Source organism: Silurus aristotelis, assembly GCF_946808225.1.
Source record: "Silurus aristotelis genome assembly, chromosome: 9".
Lineage (NCBI taxonomy): Eukaryota > Metazoa > Chordata > Actinopteri > Siluriformes > Siluridae > Silurus > Silurus aristotelis.
The window spans coordinates 8,795,227-8,804,951 of record NC_139582.1 but is presented as its reverse complement, the minus strand read 5'-3'; the positions used below and the strand labels follow the sequence as shown (position 1 = coordinate 8,804,951).

The 9,725-nt window shown below is 37.0% G+C and overlaps 1 long non-coding RNA gene across 1 annotated transcript; it reads right to left on the bottom strand.

The window, feature by feature from the left end:
• Positions 1 to 834: 834 nt before the first annotated feature.
• On the bottom strand, positions 835 to 9,482 carry LOC310731555. Its single transcript, XR_014535258.1, has 3 exons — positions 8,698 to 9,482; positions 3,104 to 3,249; positions 835 to 1,281 (listed from the first exon to the last, which is right to left on the bottom strand). It is a non-coding gene; the product is annotated as an uncharacterized lncRNA (long non-coding RNA).
• Between the last annotated feature and the right edge of the window lie 243 nt (positions 9,483 to 9,725).

Here is a 9,725-nt window from a genome sequence, read left to right as displayed (position 1 = left end):
TGGGTGGGATATATTATTCAGCAAGTGAACACTTTGTCTTCAAAATTAATGTGTTAGAAGCATGAAAAATGTATGGGCAAATGTAAGGATTTGCACGAGTTTGACCAAGGACCAAATTGTGAGGGCTAGATGACTGTATCAGAGCATCTCCAAAACAGCTCATGTGGGCTGTTTTCAGTCTGCAGTGGTCAGTATCTATCAAAAGTGGTCCAAGGATGAAAAAGAAGTGAACCAGCGACATGGTCAAGGTGGTCAAAGGCTTATGGATGCCGTGGTCAGCGACGGCTGGTCCGTGTGGTCTGCTCCAACAGAAGAGTTACTGTAGCTCAAATTGCGGAAGTTAATGCTCGATGGGTCAGAATTGTTTTGGTAACACAATATTAGGCAGATGTTCATAATGCCTGATCGGTGAACAGCTGTACATATCCTGAGATTGGAACATTATTTGTTTATATGATTGCCAACATACAAACGTAACCTGAACAAAAACTGGGTTTTTTTTTCAAAACTGTTAACACAAAGTTGGGAACACAATTGGTATAGGATGTCTTCCAATGTGGTATCATTAAATTTACATGAAGATGTGGTTTATGTGGATTTTGAATGGCCTTCTTTAGAGCTGACCTCCACCTTTTTTTATCACCTTTTGGATGAACGGTGACTGCATCCCAGACCTTCTCATCTTACATTTGTACATGACTTTCCAAATGCCCGTGTGGTTGAATGTCCATATCTCCATATATAAAGAAAATAAATATAGTGCCAGTGGAGACTAAATGTGGAATGGGATGTTAAAAAAAATCACAAACCTTTGTATAGTGTACTTTTCCCAAATTAAAAACACATCATTTGACATAACTAGAACACACAAATCCTACAACCTAATGTATAGGATTTTAAGATTTTATGTCTATTACAGCTTCAATCAAACTCTTTTGATACAATTTTCCATTGTTCCTCATCAGATAAGAAATATTACTCTTTATACACTGACAAGATAAGCACCAAATTTAGCAGAGCTATTTGGAGATAATGAAAAAGGAATGATATTGATTGAGCATGTAATGTGTATATAACCAATGATTTTTCTCAAAATTAGTCCATGTACAATATTCATTTTCTGGGTCAGTGATGATGATGGCAGCGTCCTACAGAAGACTGATGTCCTCTCTTGTAAGCCTCTGCTGCATGAATGATGGCATGCAGCTCACTTCATTAAATCCCTGCTGTTCAGTACACTGTGATCACCAGCTGTGATTTCCACCGTCAATTTGTTGTAACCTTTGCAGACAAAAAAGGCCATTTCATTTTAACTAATATTGATGGGATGGCATATAATCAATTAAATAGCATTGTTGGCTCTTTCTTCCACTTCTGCTCTATTTTTCAGTGCTTCTCTGTTATATTGCTGGATCCATTTTAGAGCAGCCTCAAGCTAAGGCTGTCTAGTCAAATCCTAAACAATCAATGCCACTAATTAGGTTTGATTTGCACCAACCAAACGAGGATTGGATAAAGGGGTCTGGGTGAGCCGGTGTCTGCCTATACAAATGTAGAAGAGACTGATCTGATGTTCTTCTAAAGAAAGGTCAACACTGACAAAATGAGCAGTTAATTGGCAAAACTGCCAAATTGTTGCAAAATGCAGCGAGCTAATCATACACCATCCTGCAAGCACTAGAGACGTTGCATACATGCATTGCCCTCTCATTGATTTGTATTTACTGTAGTTCTAAACCTAAGAATGACACATCCATTTATAGTTACATGAAATGCTGTGAAATGCCTGTAAAACTTTTTTTGTCATTTATACTTATACTTGCCTCACCTGCATAAAATAAGACAAACAGAATGTCCCATCACTCAAGAAACATGTGTGGGACTGTGTTTAGTCTTCTGATATTATTTTATTGCCACCTATGGTTAGGTAAATAGAAACCAACATTTCTCAATGCTACAACTCCTAATGCTTTCAAGCTATATGCAGCAAATTCACCACACCCCTTTCTCTAAACTTCTCTAACTGATCAAAATTATGGTGTTCTTTTTACAGAAACTCAAAGTGGCCAAAATTTGCAGAAATCAATTGCAGAAATCTATTGCCTAACTAAATTGTGCAAGCGACATTCAGATTTAGGGTTTGCTCATAGCAGATAATCAAATATATCAAAAACCTTTAGAGACCTTGACAGCTTTAATATTTTAAACTCCAAATGTTAAAACGCATGCAGTGTGTGGCATGAACCCCTCTTCTCCCTCACTTCTATCTTTTATCATACCTATCTTTGTCAATCTACCTGTAGGTCTCCCTCTCTCTCTCTCTCTTTCATTCACACTAGCTGTATCACTCTTTCACTCCACGTCTTTCTACTAATAACTCTTTTGCTGTACCTTTTTGCGCCCTCATTTCATGGGACTTCCCACTTGCACCACTTTATTTGTTATTTACCTGTAATTGTCAGTTTATTTTCCTTTCTGACACCCTTCTTTGTTCTTTCAACTTTAGACTATCTTTAAGCTTATGGAACTGTTTTCAGGCTGGATTTGTCAATGTAACATGAAAGTTTAAAGGTGATGAACCACCTATCAAGTTTAGTATCAGATTAATACACATTATTTGGATTAGTACAAGTTTAATGTCTAACAAATCGCTTAAACCGAATGGACAGTAAAACATCTGTTTTGCATGAGATTTATTGCATCCTCTAGCATTCCCATGATTCAAGTTTTAAACACTATGTATAATAGTTCTATTTCTATTTTGTGGTTGTATCTATATATTATTATAATCCTTTTTTTTTTTTTTATTCCCCAATTTATAGAATATTATGCTTAAAAGAGATGATGCCATGTGTTGTGAACTGTCAGATTAAATGTAATGTATGGTGGTGGTAAATAATTACAGTATATAATGCATTATAGTTAAGTACTGTGAGCATCAATGTATTCTACACTGTAGATTCTCACAGTAATGTCACATTTCTCTGTCTCTGTGGGTGGGTATTTTCTGTACTGTACTGTATAGATGCCATACCCCAGTCTCCCACAGCTTCCCCAAATGCAGCCTTCTTGAGTAAACATAACTTTTAGCACTTTTACTTGCCTTTGATCTGAGGAAAAAGACTTGGCCTTGGGCAGAAGGGACAAAAGCCGTAACGGCACCTCCCAGAGGGTGAAACACAAACACAGGACAACTCCTTCCTCGAAACCTCTGGATGACACCATGCTGATTCTTACAATCCTTTTCTTCTAAGGAAAGAGTGAGGAAATATTTACGCAATCGTGTACGAATAAAAGGAACCCCAAGACACCAAAGAGCAAACTAAGCTTCAAGATTTTTGGAAAATATGTCATTGTTAATGCTTGTGGTTTTCCACTTTTGCTTATATATACAGTCAAGGCCAAAAATATCGGCACCCTTGCAATTTTGTCAGAAAATGCAACCCTTCTTTCAGAAAATGTTTCCAATTGCAAATGTTTTGTATTTGCGTGCTTATTGTTTTTGTTTGCACCGCAACAACACGAAAAAAAAAACAGAAAAGAAAAGTCAAACTTGATAAGATTTCACACAGAACTCAAAAATGGACTGGAAAAAATTATTGCCATCTTTTCAAAATTGTAAGAAAGAATATCACACTGAGTATGGAGAAAAGAAAGAAGTTGTCTGTGGATAAGGGAGAACCCAGATTAACTTTCAAACAAATTTAAGCTGATTTGCAGACACAGGGTACAACAGTTCCAGCTTGCACTATCCGTCGGCATCTGGATGAAAAGGGATGCTATGGTAGGAGACCCAGAAGCCCAAAAAAAGGAGACCCAAAAAGCACTCAGAAATAGTTACAAACAAAGAGCTGGAGAGTTCTGAAATGGCCAGCAATGAGCCTAGATCCAAATACCATAAAACACCTGTGGAGAGAGCAATTGGAAGAAGGTATCCTTCAAATCTGAATGACCTGGAGCAGTTTGCAAAAGACGAGTGTTCCAAAATTCCAGTAAAGAGGTGTAAGAAACTCATTAATGGTGAGCTGGGAAAGATGTGCTTCAAGTTAGAGCAATAAAAGATGGAAATGGAAGTGTGTTGACTTGTGGGGAGAGTGTGTTGAGAAGGTGAAGGGAGTATTTTGAGCAGTTAATAAATGAGGGAAATAAGAGAGAGAGAGAGAGAGAGAGAGAGAGAGAGAGAGAGAGAGAGAGAGAGAGAGAGAGAGAGAGAAGATTGGATGATGTGGAGATGGTGAAGAAGGAAATGGATAGGATTAGTAAGGTGGAAGTGAGAGCAGCGATTAAGAGGATGAAGAGTGGAAAGTCGGTTGGACCAGATGACTTATGAGCTGAAGCGTAGATATGTTTAGGAAAGATGGCAGTGGAGTTTTTAGCCAGATTGTTTAACTAGATTCTGGTAGGTGAGAGGATGCCTGAGGAATGTAGAAGGAGTGTGCTGGTACCGGTTTTTTAGAATAAGGGAGATGTGCAGACCTGCAGTAATTACAGGGGAATAAAGTTGATCAGTCACACCTTGAAGTTATGGGAAAGAGTAGTGGAAGCCAGGCTAAGAGAAGAGGTGACCATCGGTGATCAGCAGTATGATTTCATGCCGAGGAAGAGCGCTACGGACGCATTATTTGCTTTAAAAATTATATTGTTATTTGTGGTGAGAGTAGTGAGCAGGTTGAGAAGAGCCTGGAGAGGTGGAGTTACGTGCTGGAGAGAAGGGAAATGAAAGTCAGTAGGAGCAAGACAGAGTACATGATTGTGAATAAGAGGGAGGGCAGTGTAGTGGTGCGGTTGCAAGGAGAAGAGGTGGTGAAGGTGGGGGAGTTTAGTTACCTGGGATCAACAGTGCAAAGTAATGGAGAGTGTGTTAGAGAAGTGAAGAAAAGAGTGCAGGCAGGGTGGAGTCGGTGGAGAAGAGTGGCAGGAGTGATTTGTGATGGAAGGGTATTTGCAGGAGTGAAAAGGAAAGTTTATAGAACTATGGTGAGACCTGCGATGTTGTATGGATTAGAGACAGTGGCTTTGACTAAAAGACAGCAGGTGGAGCTGGAGGTGGCAGAGCTAAAGATGTTGAGATTTTAATTGGGATAGACTAAGATGGACAAGATTAGAAACGAGTTTATTAGAGGGAACGTGCATGTAGGACGTTTTGGAGATAAGGTGACAGAGGCACAATTGAGATGGTTTGGACATGTACAGGGGAGGGGCATGGGGTAGGTCGGTAGAAGAATGCTGAGGATGGAGCCGCCAGGAAAAAGGAAAAGAGGAAGACCAAGGAGGAGGCTTATGGATCTGGTGAGGGAAGACATGCAAATAGTTAGTTTGAAAGAGGCAGATGTAGAGGACAGAGGGGCATGGAGACGGATGATCCGCTGTGGCGACCCCTGATGGGAGAAGCCGAAAGAAGCCGAAGAAGAAGAAGAAGAAGAAGAAGAAGGAGAAGAAGAAGAAGAAGAAGAAGAAGAAGAAGAAGAAGAAGAAGGAGAAGAAGAAGAAGAAGAAGAAAAAGAAGAAGCTTTAAAAAGGAATCTTTATAAATGTGCTGGTGTAAAACAAAGCTAGTTTTCCACCAGCAACATACATGAAACCTTTTACTGGACCTGGGGAGTGACGTATTGAGGAGTGCTTTTACAGTGTTGTATGTTGTTGTCAAGGAAAACAACAGTGTTTGTGTCACATATAATACTAATTATACTACTAATCCTTGTCTCCATTTCTCCTTAATGTTTATAAGGATGACTTATCGAAGCTGCTAAACAGTTGTGAAACAGGTTGTATGGTTGCTAATACTATCATCAACCGCTTGATGTATGCAGATGATTTAGTGATTTTTTTTGTTCATATAGGCAGGTTTTCAACAGCTATTGAAGGTTATTTTCAGTATGGATTAAATTTTGATATTAAATACAATAAAGTAAGAAGAGTAATATTATGATTATCAGTAGTAGGGAGGACAGGAAACTTTCATTTCTTGAATTTTCTCTCTCCGGTATTGTCTTTAAAGTATGTGATAAGGTTAGATACTTATATAGCTGATCATTTGTCTGATGATAGAGACATCTACAGACAGTGTCATGTGCACAAGCAAATATGCTTGCTGATTTGGAAATTTCGTAGGTGTTAAAGATCTATGAAGATTGTATTTTATAGAGCATACTTTACCCCTATGTATACTGCCCATTTCTGGCAGAAGAAGCAGCATGGAGCAGCATGGAGCAGAACTTAATCATAAAATGATGGAATGAGGCTGTTGCTTCAGGTTCCACGATAAAGTAGTTTCGATGTGCCAATCTGTTCTGCTACGTTACATAATCCCCTGTACAAGTGTATGCTTATGATATCAGATTTTGTGAACAGTAAAATTTCAACACTGACAAACCATGAACTAAGTTCAGATACAAGGTCAGATCTAAGGTCATATTTTTCTCCAATGTAACCACTAGCATCTTACTTTGTATGTAAATATGTGATATTGTGGATTATGCCCTGTCGTTTTTTTTTTGTGTTGCGATTGTTGGTTTGTTTGGTTTTGCTTGTTGTGTTGTATTTTTATGGACCATGTATGTCCTTAAATACAAAAAATAATAATTTCTCTGCCCTCTTTTCTCTTTAAATCACAAAATAGCATTAATTCCCCCATCATGTATCATATCTGGAAGATTGAAATGAGATAATTGGCTGCATTCTGTTAACTCGATACACAAAAATCTTTCTCACTAGTGTCATGGTGTCACATAATGTAAAGTTTTTTTTTAATGTTGTTTAATTAAAATGATGTGTTTTTAAATGTAATAAAGTAAATATGGATGATAATCAAAATTTGGAAGGCCAGTTATATAATCTACAACAAATAAATAAACTTGGTTTGGACAAAGAGACACTATTTACTGAAGGGGTCAGTATGTCCTTAGTGCAAATACAATGCTATGTTTTTAGAAATGAATGTCATTAAATAAAATGTATATTGCTTTAAATTACCCTTGAAATTATTTGAAGGTCAGGAGCACATTGATGTTTTCATACATCCTTTCATAAATGCACTGTTTATGCTTTGGACCACACAGATATGTGTTGTATGAGCATAAAAACAATTCATTCCAATAAAGCCTCCAGTGGATTTAATTTTCATTTAGATGCGGCTTAGTGATGGTGTAAAGAACTGAAAGGATCTAATAAAAAATATATTAAAATGGTATCTTATTAGAGCACCAATAAAATGCCAATTTCCCTGTTGTTCAGTCCAATATCCTAAGTGTGAAGACTTTAGCCTAGCAGAAATTATACTGAATTGCATCTTTAATTCATGTGTGTGTGTGTATTCAAACAAAACTGAGATTGGATTAATATTATTATCAGTAAAGACGTGACCAAGGTAAAGGTATAGAAGTGAGTTCTGCTCATACCTTAAACTCCTCCTACTTTATGTATCTTTTCATAGGTTGCACAGACTGTTACAAATCTGCATGTACATGAAAAATATAGCTTTATATAGCTATATATAGTTTTCTGTTTTGTGTAGCTGTTTGGCAAACTTGCGATTTTTATCTAGAAGTAATGTAATTGAATGTAATTTTGTAAGGTCTGCTCGTTGTTTGGTTTAATGATCAACCTTTCACCCAGAGCCCCAAGGCACTCCAACACCTGCCCTATATATATGTCTCCTGAGCAAAAATTTCTCAAAGATCTTCCCATGCCGTTTATTTTCGTCATGGTTAGCTTTTTATTATGTTTTGAATATAATTCTGTGGATGTTTTAGATACATAAAAAACTTGGCAATGTTGCTGTGAAAAAACATTTACCAAAATGTTATTTGTTTGTATTCACTACAGCAAGTCAATAAGAGGTGTGTGTGTGTGTGTGTTTGTGTGTGTGTGTGTGTGTGTGTGTGTGTGTGTGTGTGCGTGCGTGCGTGCGTGCGTGTGTGTGTGTGTTTTGTGTGTGTGGGGGTAAGGCAGCAATGGGATTTATTTGTCACTTCTAAAAGTTGATTTGTTTGAAACAGGAAAACTCAAAACTGGACCATGGATCAATGAAAGAAGGTGATCTGATTTGCTGAATTACATGAGTATAAAAGATGTAAGCAGGTGCATGGCCATGGTTTTATTGGAGAACCCATAGCACCAGGATGCACTATGAGGGAAAAAGTAAGCTGTTGGAGGACCCTGGGTCCTGACATTCATATTGGCATTACCCTGATCACCTATCTAAACACTGTTGCAGGCCAAGTATAACCTTTAAAGGCAGTTATATTCCGTAATGGCTTGGTGCTGGATATAACAGCCCACCTTAAAGGTCTTGTAAAGTGCAAGCCTTTATTGGTCGAAGCTGTTTTGATATCAGTGGGACTGCACATTATTACAGAGGTGGTTTTAATGCTATAACTGATCGTTGTAAAATCAAACCTCCATCATTTTTTTCTTTTTGAACTGATGTTACCACTTTGCAAGATCATATTGGAATTTTCAGTGACAAACTTATGAAATAAAGAACTTTCTATAATACATATTTCTCCTTTAAAGCTTATCAAACAAGGTTTAATTTTTTAGTTAAAAAAACTGATCAGTTACTAACATATACATTTCTAACCACTTTAAAATATGATTTATATGTAAGTTATATGTTTTAAAAGGATGTTGTTGTTCAAAGTCATGAGTTTTTATCACCTAACAGGTGCAGATCTATTGGAAACAGATAAAACTAACAGGCTTGATGTTGGTGGAGAATCCTTGTTCTTGGAATGTTCTTTGACATTGCTTGTTTGTCCTTTCCTGGTGTCATTGTCTCCAATTTGTATGCCAACTTCCTAAAGAAGTATGAACAAATTCCTGTTCCTGTAGTAAGAAAATGTTCTTTATGAGTGCATAAACCTGCCTGAGTAACCTGGTTCCTTATTTTATCTAATCTTTGTCAGAATATCCACAAAAACAGGCCTGTAAAGGTTTCATAAAAGAAGCACTGGAAAGCTTTAAATGGACATTCATTGACTTTAATAGGATGAACTGATCACCCATATCTAATAGAAATCATAGCCTTTGGCTAAAGCTGAGCAGGATTTGATTACACATGGGACACAATGCTTTTACGGCTTCTTAGAAAACAGGTAATTGAATCTATGAGGAATAAGAGGAGAGAAACATACAATTAAAGAGAAGATTATACAATTTTAAGGAGGTCTTGTTTTTATCTTTTTTTTTACACAAAATTTGAAGACTATAGTAACTGGCAAAAAGTTTAATCTACACTGCTCACGCGTTCTTATTATTTTAATTAATTTGCGCATTTGTGTTTCCACTTCAGATGCAAAGTTGGCACATTTCATTGAATATCTGAATGAGAATCCAAATGGGAAAAAATCAGCTTGTTTTCTTACCTGACATGTATTGTAACACATCTCACATCTAGGCTGATTAGTCTGAGGCTAAGTCTGAGGCTTTTTGAAGTGTACTTTAGTGCAGGAACAATGCGTAAAAATTTGTTTTCTAGAATTTTCCACAGTGCCAGGTAAGACAGAGTGGCAGTGAGAAAAAGTCTGTCAAATAAATTACCTGCAACTGCATTAAGTTTTGTTCACTTCCACTTATGCTCTAATTTAGTTAAGAACTTGTTTTTGAATATTATGTACTAGATTTTTGAATTGATGGACAGTGTTTTTAGATCATTCTTATTTATATTCAATCAATCTACATCTACAGAATGTTGACCCTGCTATGTAACTATTCTAATTTCTTTT